Source organism: Choloepus didactylus, chromosome 27 (assembly GCF_015220235.1).
Source record: "Choloepus didactylus isolate mChoDid1 chromosome 27, mChoDid1.pri, whole genome shotgun sequence".
Taxonomy (NCBI): Eukaryota; Metazoa; Chordata; class Mammalia; order Pilosa; family Megalonychidae; genus Choloepus; species Choloepus didactylus.
Window position 1 is genome coordinate 22,363,748 of NC_051333.1, and position 13,541 is coordinate 22,377,288.

A 13,541-nucleotide genomic window follows, 5' to 3' on the forward strand; every position below is an offset into this window, starting at 1 on the left:
AAAGCTGCAGTCACTATACAGTTTGAGAAAAATTAGATTTTAAATGCAAAAATGTTATGAGACACTCTAGCTAAGCCAACTCGGCAAGTGAACTCGCTGCCCTCCCCTCTACAAGGGACCCGACTCCCAGGGGTGTGAATCTCCCTGACAATGCAGGATATGACTCCCGGGGATGAATCTGCACCTGGGATCGTGGGACTGAGAACATCTTCTTGACCAAAAGGGGGATGCAAAATGAAACGAAATAAAGTTTCAATGGCTGAGAGATTCCAAGTGGAGTTGAGAGGTCACTCTGCTCAACAATCTTATGCACTATACAGATAAAACCTTTTAGGTTTTAATGCATTGGAATAGCTAGAAGTAAATACCTGAAACTATCAAACTGCAATCCAGCAGCCTTGCCTCTTGAAGACAATTGTATAGCAATGTAGCTTACAAGAGGTGACAGTGTGATTGTGAAAGCCTTGCGGATCGCACCCCCTTTATCCAGTATATGGCTATATGAGTAGAAAAATGGGGACAAAAACGAAATGAAAAATAGGGTGGGATGGGGGGGATGGTTTGGGTGTTCTTTTTTACTTTTATTTTTTATTCTTATTCTTTCTCGTGTAAGGGAAATGTTCAAAAAATAGATCAGAGTGATGAATGCACAACTATGTGATGGCACTATGAACAGTGGACTGTACACCATGGATGATTGTATGGTATGTAAATATATCTCAATAAAACTGAATTTAATTTAAAAATGTTATAAGAGACAAAGAAAGACATTATCTATTAATAAAAGGAGCAATTCACCCAAAAGAAGTAACAATCAAATATCTATGCAACTAACCAGGACACTGACAACATTGAAGGAAGAAATATATATCTCTTCAATGCACCATTCTCATCAATAGATAAAACATCTAGACAGAGGATCGATAAGAAAACAGAATACTTGATTATTATGATAAAAAGAACTAGACCTAACAAGCATATACAGAACACTGCACCCCAAAACAGCAGGACATACATTCTTCTCAAGTGTTCATGGATCATTCTCCAGGATAGACCACATGCTGGGTCACAGAACAGGTCTCAGTAAATTTTAAAAGACTGAAATTATGCAAAGTACTTTCTCTGACCATAATGGAATGAAGCTGGAAACCAGTAACAGGCAGATAAGTGGAAAATTCACAACTACATGGGGGTCAAACAACACACTCTTAAACAATTAGTGGGCCAGAGAAGAAATTATAAGGGAATTCAATAAACATCTCAAGACGAATGAAAACGAGGACACAACATATCAAAACTTCTGGGATGCAGCAAAGACATTGCAGAGAGGGAAGTTTATAGCCCTAAACACCTACATTAAAAAGGAAGAAAGAACTAAAATCTAAGACCTAACTGCACACCTGGAAGAACTAGAAAAAGAACAGCAAACAAATCCCAAAGCAAGCAGAAGGAAAGAAATAACAGATTGGAACAGGAATACATGAAATTGAGAATTTAAAACAAACAAACAAACAAAAAAAACACAACACAGCATCAATAAAACCAAAAGCTGATTCTTTGAGAAGACCAATAAAATTAAGAAACCCTTACGTAGACTGACAAAGAATAAAAAGCAAGAAGATGCAAATAAATAAAAAAGAAATGAGAGGGGGACATTACTACTGACCCTGCAGAGATAAAAAAGATCATAAGAGGATATTATGAACAACTGTATGCCAACTAGAAAACTTGGATGAAATGGACAAATTCCTAGAAACACACAAATAACCGACACTGACTTTAGAAGAAATAGACCTCAACACACCAATCACAAGTTAAAAGACTGAATCAGTCATCAAAAACTTCCCAACAAAGAAAACCCCAGGACCAGATGGCTTCACAGGTGAATTCACCAATTATTCCAAGAGGAATTAATACCAATTCTGCTCAAACTTTTCCAAAAGACTGAACAGGAGGAAACATTACCTAATCCATTCTATGAAGCAAACATCACTCTAATACCAAAGCCAGATACAGATACCACAAGAAAAGAAAATTACAGCTCCAATTTCTCTAATGAATACAGATGCAAAAATCCTTAACAAAATACTTGCAAATCAAATCCAACAGCACATTCAAAGAATTATACACCATGGTCACACAGGTTTTATCCCAAGTATGCAAGGGTGGTTCAACACAAAAAAATCTTTTAATGTAATGCACCATATTAACAAAAATCGAAAGGGGAAAACCACATGATCATCTCGATTGATACAGAAAAGACATTTGACAAAAGCCAGCATCCTTTCTTGATAAAATCCTTCAAAAAATAACAATTGATGGAAACTTCCTCAGTACGATGAAGAGCTTATATGAAAAACCCACAGCTAACATTGTACTCAATGATGAAAAACTAAAATCTTTCTCCACCAAGATGTGGAAGACAAGGATGCCCACTGTCACCACTGTAATTCAACATTGTGCTAGAAGTTCTAGCTAGAGTAGTTAGATGAGAAAAAGAAACAGAAGGCATCCAAATTGGAAGGGAAGAAGTAAAACATACATTATTTGCAGATGACATGACCCTATATTTAGAAAGTCCTGAAATAGCTACAACAAAACTACTAGAGCTAATAAATGAGTTCAGCAAAGTTAGTGGCATACAAGACCAAAGCGCAAAAATCAGTAGTGTTTCCATACACTAGCAATAAGCAATATGAGAAGGAAATCAAGGAAAAATTTCCAGCTATAATAACATCCAAAAGAATAAAATACCTAGGAATAAATTTACCAGGATGTAAAGGACTGGTACACAGAAAACTACAAAACTTTGCTAAAAGAAATGAAAAAAGACCTAAATAAATTTCATGGACAAAATGTTCATGGACAATTCTAAATATCGTTAAGATGTCACTTCTATCCCAATTGATTTATAGATTCAACACAATCCCAATCAAAATTCTAACACCTTCCTTTGCAGAAATGGAAAAGCCAGTTATCAAATTTATTTGGAAGGGTAAGGGATCCTGAATAGCCAAAAACTTCCTGAAAAAGAAGAACAAAGTTGGAAGACTCTCACTTCCTGACTTTAAAGCATATTACAAAGCTACAGTGGTGAAAACAGCATGGTACTGGCATAAAGATAGATACATTGATCAATGGAATTGAATTGAGAGTTCAGAAACAGACCCAAACATCTATTGTCAATTGGTATTTCACAAAGCTCCCAAGTCCACCCAACCGGGACAGAACAGTGTCTTCAACAAATAGTGCTGGGAGAACTGGCTATCCATATGCAAAAGAATGAAAGATGACTCCTACTCCTACTCATACCTTATACAAAAACTAACTGAAAATGGATCAAAGAGCTAAATATAAGATCCAGGACCATAAAACTCCTAGACAAAAATGTAGGGAAGCATCTTTAAGATCCTGTGGTATGTAGTGGTTTCTTAGACCTTATACCCATAGCATAAGCAATGAAAGAAAAAATAGATAAATGGGATCGTCTCAAAACTGAATACTTTTGTGCTTCTGGACTTTGTCAAGAAGGTGAAAAGGCAACCTACTCAATGGGAAAAAATATTTGGAAACCACATATCTGATAGGGTTTAGTATCTGGAATATATAGAGAAATCCTACAACTCAACAATAAAAAGATAACCCAACTTAAAAATGGGCAAAAGATTTGAACAGACATTTTTCCAAAAGAGAAACACAAATGTCCAGAAAAGCACATGGAAAGATGCTCAACCTCACTAGCTATTAGGGAAATGCACATCAAAACTACAATGAGACATCATTTCACACCAACTACAATGTCCACTATTTAAAAAAAAAAGAAAGAAAACTACAAGTGTTGGAGAAGACATGGAGAAATAGAACACTCATTCACTGCTGGTTGGAATGTAAAATGGTGCAGTTGCTGTAGAAGACAGTTTGGTGGTTCCTCAGGAAGCTAAAGCATATGAACTGTCAATCCCACTGCTAGGTATATACTCAGAAGAACTGAAAGCAGGGACGCAAACAGACATTCGCACACCCATGTGTGCATTATCGACAATTGCCAAAGATGGAAGCCACTTACTTGTCCAACAACCGATGAAAGGGGAAACAAAATGTAGTCTACACATAGAGTAGAATATTATTTAGTTTTAAGAAGGAATGAAGTACTGATGCATGCAACAACATGGATGAACCTTGAGGATATTACATTGATTCAAATAAGCCAGACACAAAAGGACAAATATTGTATGATCTCACCAACATGAACTAATTATAATAAGTAAACTCATAGAATTAGAAGCTAGAATATAGGTACCAGGAGACAGAAAGAGGGTTGAGTATGAGGAGCTGATGGTTAATTTGTGCAGAATTTCTAATTAGGTTGATTGTAAATGTTGGATATGGATAGTGGTACTGGTAGCACATTATTTTGAGTGTAATTAACAGCACTGAATTATGCATATGAATGTTGTTGAAAGGGGAACTTTATGGTTGTGTATGTCACTAGAAGGGAAGTTAGAGGATAAAACATCGGGGTGTATAACACAGTGAACCCTGTTGTGGATAATGACAGTGGTTAATAGTACAAATATAAGAATGTTCTTTCATGAATTCTAACAAATGTACATCACTATTACATGTTGACAATAACAGGGTGGTATATGGGAAAAATATACCTATTGAAAACTATGGACTATAGTTAACAGTAATATTTTAACATGATTTCGTCATTTTTAACAAAGGTACTACACCATGCACCGTGTCAACAATAGGGCGGTAAATGGGATATGGGGTTTTTCTTTTTGGAGTAATGAAAATGTTCTAAAATTGACTGTGGTGATGAATATACAACTCTGTGATTATACTGAGAGCCACTGATGATACACTTTGAATGGACTGTATGATATATATACATATATCAATAAAACTGCTTATTTTAAAAAGGCTACATATTCTATGACGCTATATGCATGAGTCCATCTTTCTGACCTTCTGGAAAAGGCAAAACTCTAGGGAAATAAAAGAGACCAGTGGTTGCCAAGGTCCATGGAAGGAGGAAGGAATAACTACAAAGGAGCGTAAGGTAATTTTAGGGAGTGAAAATTACCAATTTCACTATATTCCAACTACAGTGGTGGTTAAATGACTGCACACATTTTTCAAAATATCACAGAATCCTACACTAAAAAGAATGACTTTTATTGTATGTAAATTATACCTCAATTTAAAAAACAGTTAATGGGTAAAAAAGATACGAAACAAACATGGGAACATGTTAAGATTTAGCAAAGCTAGATGGTGGATGCCCAGGTGTTTATGAGAGTATCTTCTACACTTTTTTTTTTGTATGCCCAGAATATTTCCTAAGAAAAAGTTAAATTTTAAAATTATTTTTCATCAAAAATAATGATTTTTTGTAAAAACAAACCTCCTGTGTCTTGATGTAATATCACCTAGGTACTATTTTCACTGAAAATGTTTAAGCTGAACATAATCATGAGGAAGTACACAAACCCACATTTGTGCAAAACAACTGCCCTTACTCCTAACAAATTTCAGTATCATCCAAGAAACAAAAAGGTGATGCAGCTGTTCTAAATCAGACACTAAAAAGGCAGAACAACTAAATGCAATGGGGAAGCTCTGACTGGACCCTAGATCAGAAAAAATAATCTGAATATGGACTCTACATCAGACATGTTAAACTTCTTAAGCGTGATAATTATATTGTGGATATGTCAGAGGGAGTCCTTGATCTTTGGAAATACATGCTTAAGCATTTATGATTGGAGTGTAGCAAGGGTTATAACTAATGCTTGAATGGTTAAGCAAAAAACAAAGAAATTAAACAATTTTATATGCGTATATTTACAGAGACATGCAAATGTGAAAACGTTAATTTGTTGAGTCTAGGCAAATCTAGAGCTTTGGTTGTTTACAATACTGTTTTGGTAACTTGTTTTTATGAATGAAATTCTTCAAAATAACAAGCTGGGAAAAGATGTTTTAAAAAAATTCCTTTTAAGTTGCCAAAATGTTTTGTATTAAAAAAAAAAACAAAAAAAAAAAACTAGAAAATGGAGGCCAGGTCCAATTCCCCCAGCCAGCAGGACCAGCAGTTCAAGCTGCCATTTCTTCCCATGTGCTTTCTCCGGAGTGGATGTGCTCATAATCCCTCCCAGACTGCGTCTCATCCCAAGGTCAGGCCTGCTGCTCCTTGCGCATGCCACCATGCAGTGCAACTCACATTTCTGATAGAACTGCATACTTCTTAGGCCACTAAATACATACATATATATATATATATATATATATATTTAATTGACACCGTTTTCTCCCTTACCTCTTCCTAACAGATTGTTATGCCGAAACATAACCAGATTATTTCACCTACAAACTGAAATAATCTGGAGAACTACAACTGGTACCTGTACCCCACATGGGGAAATACTCCTATATAGGGCAGAAAATTCTCTGAGAGGGTGAGCAGGGCAAGACCTGGAATGGGGGCAGATCAAAAGTGAAGTGGTAAAAAAAAAAAAAGAAAAAAAAGAGGGGGGACCAGCTGGGGGAAAGGGGTTCACAAGCACCATGCCCAAGACGGGCGCCAAGGATTTGCACGTGGCAGGATGGAAGGCCCTGGAAAGGCCCTACCTTTTTAAAGGAGAAATCTCACTAGGGCTTTCTGGGCTGACAGCACCTAATGCACGAAGAGCGCTTGCCAGACGGACCCCTAAGTCTTAGGAGCAAATCCTCTTTAAGGTCCAGCTACTTCAAGCATTTGTAAATCTTTGTTCAGATAAATTCCATAAGACATAAAATAGGAGCACGAAAGTTGATGGTTTTAAAAAGTCCATTATCTCTAAGTTTCTTTCCTCTGCCCACTCAAGCCTGATTTTTTAAAAATTCATGTAAACATATTTCCAATAACACAAACCCACGCCTCTGCTCTGATCTGTCAACTCCTGCCGAGGTTACACAATGGCCACACGCCAGGCCTTCCCGGGCTCTGCGTCACCAATCAACACTCACCAGACTCAAATAAGCAGCTGTCCAAGCAAGCAGACGTCGGATTTGGGAGGGGAGGGGGACCACCGTGCCGCACCCGGGGGGGCTGAGGATCCGAGCTCCCAAAGAGACCGGACTGAGGCCGTCACTCGAGTGATGTTGGGGAACAGGGGAGGAGAAGGACCCGGGGTGCGAGGGGGCAGGGTTCCCCACCAGCAGGAAAGCCAGCACTGGCGGCGTCTGGGGCGGTACAGGTGACCCCCTCCCCAGTCTGAGACCTAAGGACCGCGCCTGAAGGGCGTGAGCACTGGGCCCTCACGGGGAGAGGTCACCGGAGGCGCGAGAGAGGCTGATCCGAGACTGGGGATAGGCCACAGCCCGTCCCACCCCCGTAAGTAAAGACGCCAGGTTTAGTTCACACAAGCACACACACAGGCCACCCCGTTAAAACTGAATTTCATATAAAGAGCAATTTTAGTCTACGCGTGTCCCGTGCGTTACTTGGGACATCCTTAGAGTAAAAAATTACTTCTTCTTTATCTGAAATTCAAATAAATGGGATGTCTGTTATCTTATCTGGAAACCCTACCCCTGGGTCCAAAGTCCGGCGGCCTCACCCGCAGCGGACCCTGCTTAGGGCGAGGGGAGCCTGGAGGGTGAGGGGAGCCTGGAGGCAGGGAGGGTGGGCGCACGGTGAAAGGATCAAGGCACCGGGGCCCCGAGGGGAAGACGCTCGCTCACCTTCAGAACCAAGACCTCAAGCATCTTCCCCGGCGCCTCCCTGGCAGGCCGGCGAGCTGGTCCTGGGAAAACACGCACCGTCGCGGGCATCGCGGGCATCGCGGGCATCGCGGGCCGCGTCCCCCTCCCGCCCGGCGGACCGCCCCGTCTCCGGCTCTTCCCGCCGCTACTCCCTCGGATGAACTTTTAGGGCAAAAAACCGGGGGGGGGGTCTCCGCCAGTGCTGGCCGCGCGTCCCGGCGAGTCTGGCACCCCTGACCTCGGGAGAGCTGCACTGTGGCCGCACCCGCCGCCTGGACACGACTCTTTCCCCAGAGCCCCTACGCGGGCGCGCGCTCAGCCCCGAGCCCCCAGCAGGCCTGGGTAACCACGCACCCAGTGGGACGCGCCCCGTCCTCCGACCCGCAACGGCCCCGCCCGACCCCGCCGCAGCCTCGAGACGCCCCGAGACCGCGTCGCGCGCCAACGGCCCCAAACCGCCCGCCGCGCACCTCGCCCGGGGTGGCGGGAAGGGCGGGGCGCAGGGAGCGCGGCCGAGACGCCGAGGGGCCTGCGGAGGCCTCGCGGGTTTTCCACGGCGTCCCGTGCTTCCCTTCCTCGCGCCCCCAGACCTCTGCGCCGCGTCTAGAGCACGCCTGCCCGCCCGCGTCCGCTGTCGGATCCCTGCCTGCTGGCAGAGGGGCCGCCACAGGGCCGAGTCAGTTTTCACTGCTAGAAATGCCCCACCGTCGACTCCCTCTTGGCTAGCGTCCACCCCAGCAGCGCTCCCGGGTTAGTCCTTTGTTAATGCAGCGGAGCGTTTCGTGCAATCTTGGTGTGAGGAAGGTGTTCGTGGCGTCCTGACAGCATGCGCAGCCCGGCGGCCTCCTGACCGGCTCTCGGTCTCGGCCTCGGCCTTTTTTCCCAACCTGGTCTCGTTACCACCAAAGGTGGCAAACTGCGGCCTCGCGAGCCAGGTTGTATCCCGTGTGCTTTGTGGTAGTTGATGCCGCACAGGGCTGTTTTCTCACCTGAAAATTGTCACACTGTGTGAAGTCAAGGGCGTCCAAGAAGCACTCATAGAACTTTGTTATTACTAGCTCAGGGATCTCTCTTCCAAGACATGAATAAGCCAACAAAAGAGAATGTGAAAAAATACTGCTTAAAAATGGAAAGAACCATGGCTTAAAAAAGATTCTGGGCCTCGATTTTTACAAAAACAAAATTTCTTAAGCCCATGCCAAATGTGTTAACTTGCTAGCCAGGAAACCAACAAGATAATCAAAGATTGTACCAGTTCAGAGGGAACATGGAGACCAGTGGAAAACAAGAGTGTTCCCAGCTAGGATGGTCAGAAAGAATAAGCATATTGTGTAGTCCCTCAGGAGAAAAACACCTTGAGGACGTGCATGAACTGCACCTGTGGTTGCAGTTGGACTAACCAGGCCTTGCCTGCAGTGAAGGCACCTGACTGGGCCAACTCACCTGAAAGTCAAAAAAAGATGGGACTCATACATTTGTTTTGTTGTCTGGTTGCATGGCCTTAGCCATGGGTTGGCCTTTCCATCATTGGTGGAGCCAGGTGGTTGCCACCTCCCCTGCTGCTACAGACCAAGTTCTCTGGGACAATTGAGCCTCCCACACAGGCAGTTCTCCACTCACCTTCGACCCCAGGGCTTCCCTCTTGCAGCAGAGGCAGGAGCCTTTGGTACACAGGTGTTGTGCATGAGCAACCTGTAGTGTGAGGAAGGTGATGCACTGGGGGGTGGGGGGAACTTCAACCAACAGGAGACAGGAGCCACAAATCTCCCTTCTTTCCCCCTGGCTTTTTGAGACTGCCTCCTGGGAAACAGTCTCAAAAAGCCCCTCTGAAAACACGCTATAGCCTTCTCGGTTACACTCTTTTATGTTTGTTCTCTCTCCATCTCTGTTTTGTTCCCTTTTCCCCTTAACTCCTGTTTCTTTTGGATTGCAACTCCAAAGAAAAGTGTTATTACATGAGTTTTTGCTTCAGGCTGATTTATAATCGGGGCTAAAACAGAAATTTTGGATCATCTAAATGTTCATAAATGTCCAAGCTATAAATGAATCCTGTCTCTGGGTTTGAGTATACACATTTATGTTTGTGTAGAAGTAAATTTAAGTATCTCAGATGATGAGGAAAGGAAAGAGACAGGTATAACATGTAAATGGACCTCATCAGAAAGCTTTTCAGGAGCTTGAATATGGAAGGGGAGAGAAGTGAATTAACCCACTACACACTCTAAGAGACTTGCTAACTCAAAGTACCTGCATTGCAGCAGTCAAATCCACAAGGGAGGATTTGGTTTCATCAAAACACCATTTACCAAGTTAAAATAATATTGGTGTTTTAGTTTTATTCGTTGTTCCAGTTTGTTAATGCTGCCATTATACAAAATACCAGAAATGGATTGGCTTTTATAAAGCGGGTTTATTTGGTTACAAAGTTACACAGTCTGAAGGCCATAAAGTGTCCAAGGTAAGGCATCAACAATACAGTACCTTCACTAAAGGATAGCCATTGGCATCTGGAAAACCTGTTAGCTCTGAAGGCTCGTGGCTGGCTTCTGCTTGCTCCCAGGTGGTGTTTCAAAATAACATTCTCCAAAATGTTGCTCTTGGGGCATTTGTCCTCTCTTAGCTGCAGCTGCTTTTCAAAATGTCACTCTCAGTTGCTTTAACATCTGAGTCTGTGTGGCTCTTTTTAAAGTACTCCAGTGATCCAATTATGACCCACCCTGAATGGTTGGGGCAACACCTTCATGGAAATTATCCATTGAAAGGTCTTGCCGACGGCTAATTGAGTCACATCTCCATGGAAACTCAATCAAAGATTCCAATCTAATCAACGCTAATATGTCTGCCCCCCACAAGATTGCACCAAAGAGTATGGCTTTTTCTGGGGGACATAACATATACAAACCAGCACATTGGTTTAGAGAACTTACAAACTTCAGGAGTTTAAACTGTACCTAGTTTGAATTTGAATACACTTTAGGACATCATAATAAAAATAATAATGTTGACATTGAAAAAAAAAAAGATGGGAATCAGCAGGATCTGATTTAAACAGGTGGTGCCAGGGACAGCTGCATAATACAGCCTTCTCCCAGTGGTTAGTATGGGAACATCATTTTTTCCCTTTAACTGGAACGTATGCTACAATATAATGATTCCTAAAGTTTTTACAACATGGCTCACACAGAAAATGGGAATATTTATACATCACATTGATAACATTGATATAAAGCTTTTAGTTTATATTCCAGTTTTTTCATATATCCCAATAATGTCATTTTGAGCCTCTTCTCCATTATTAAATCCAGTCCAGATTCATGCATTGCTTTAGTTGCTCTGTTGGGGACAATTAAGGTAGCATATATAATATTCACCTTCAGCGATACCGGTAACATGCAACATGGCCGCCAGGGCTGATGCAAGAACAGCCTAAGCTATAATTAGCCTTCTTCAAGGAAGTAACAGTAGTTCCCGCCTAAGCAGTGGCTAGTTCGCCCTAAACAGTAGCCGCCCATTGGCCATCTACCCCAGCAACAGCTACCACCAATCCCAGACCCCCAGCAACAGCAACCGCCAATCCCCCTACATCTGCCTTCCACCCTAGCAACAGCAGCAGCCAATCCTAGATCGCCACCCGTCCTTACTAGCCACTCCCTCCACCCTTAGAGTATATATACCCTGCCTCTTCAATAAAATTTTGCAGCTTGATCAGAAACCTGTCTTGCTGTCGTTCCTCGTGTCTCTTGTCCCATACCATTCTTCCCTCGCAGGAGTCAGAGCCTCGGTTGATTGTCCCGCGGGCCGGGACATTGCTCCTTTTTTTAAATTGTGGAACTATGTGTATGCAATGTAAACTTTTCCATTTCAACCAGTCCCAAGCATACCATTCAGTGGAATTAATCACATTCACTATGTTGTGCTACCCTTACCACCGTCTGTTAGCAGAACTTTCCCTTCACCCCAAACAGAAACCCTACACATACTATGCTTAATATCTTTAATCTATAAAAATCTAATTTGCTTTGATACCAATTTAACTTCTTTAGCATTTGCAAACTGTTCCTCTACCCCTTTTACGTAGCTCTTGCCACAAATTATATACTTATACATAAACTGAAAACCATTGATTTATCATTACTTTCTATGCATTTGCCTTTTAGAGTTTGTAAGAAATAAAAAAAAGTGGAGTTACAAACCAAAAATACAATAATACTAGCATTTATATTTACCCATATCATTATCTTTACCAGTTTTTTGTTTGTTTGTTTTTTGCCACTTTGCTCTTTTGTCTAATGTGCCAGTTTGAAATTGTTATGTACCCCAGGAAAGACTATGATCTTTTAATCCACTCTCTTGGGAGCAGACTTATTGTGGGTGGGAACTTTTGATTAGGTTGTTTCCATGAAGATGTGACCACAACCCCCATTGTGAGTGGGACATTTTGATTAGATTATTTCCATGGAAGTGTGACCCCGCCCATTTAAGATAGGTCTTAATTAGTTTACTGGCATCCTCTATGAAAGGATAAATGGCAGCGACATTTTGAACAGAGCTCAGAGAGATGCTTAGAGAGAAAATGCCACAGACATTTTGGAGACAGCCATTGAAACCAGACGTTTGGAGTTGCTAAGCTAACAGATGAAGCCCAGGGATTGCCCTGGAGCTAAGTGAGAACCCTCAGACACTTAGAGAGAAAGTCACTGGAATCAGAAGCTGAAAGCAACACAACCCAGCAGCAAAGGACCAAGAGACGCCAGCCATGTGCCTTCCCAGCCGACAGAGGTGTTCCGGATGCCATCGGCCTTTCCTCATTGAAAGTATCCTCTTGTTGATCCCTTAGTTTGGACACTTTTATGGCCTTAAAACTATAAATTTGCAACCTAATAAATTCCCTTTATAAAAGACAATCCACTTCTGGTATATTGCATTTCCAGCAGCTTTAGCAAACCAGAATATCTAGTATCCTTTCCTTTCAACCTGTACAACTCTCTTTAGGATTTCTTATACAGCTGGTCTAGTGGTGAAAAACTGCCTCAGCTTTTGTTTATCTGAAAATTTCTTCTCTCCCTCGTTTTTGAAAGACAGTTTGCCAGATATAGAATTCTTAATTGGCAATTTTTTGCTTTCAGCACTTTAAAATGTCATCCCACTGTCTTCTTGCCTTCATGGCGGTTTCTGATGAGAAAATGAAATTTAATCCTATTGAGGTTCCCTTGTATGTGACATTTTGCTTCTCTCTTGGGGTTTTTAGGATTCTCCATCTTAGCATTTGACAGTTTGATTATAATAGTCTTGCTCTGTGTCTATTTGGGTTTATCCTGTCTGGAGATCATTAAGCATCTTGGGTGTGTATATTCATGCCTTTTGTTAAATTTAGAATGTTTTCAGCCATTATTCCTTTGAATATTCTCTCTGCTCTTTTCTCCCTTTCTTCTTCTTCAGGGATTCCCGCATTATGTATATTGGCATTATGCATATTGGTAAGTTCAATGGTGCCTTAGAGGTCTCTCAGGCTCTGTTCACTTTTCTTCATTACTGTTTTCTTTCTCCTCCTTGATTGAATGATTTCAATGGTCTTATCTGCATGTTCACTGATTCTTTCTTCTGCCAACTCCAAACTGCTGTTGAGCCCCTCCCAAGATTTTCTTTTTCTATTACTGTGGTCTCCAGCTCTGTTTGGTTCCTTCGCATGATTTCCAATTCTTTATTGATATTCTCTTTGTATTCATCTATTGTTTTCCTTACTTCCTTTAGTTTTTTTGTCCATGTTTTCTTTAGTTTTTTGAGCA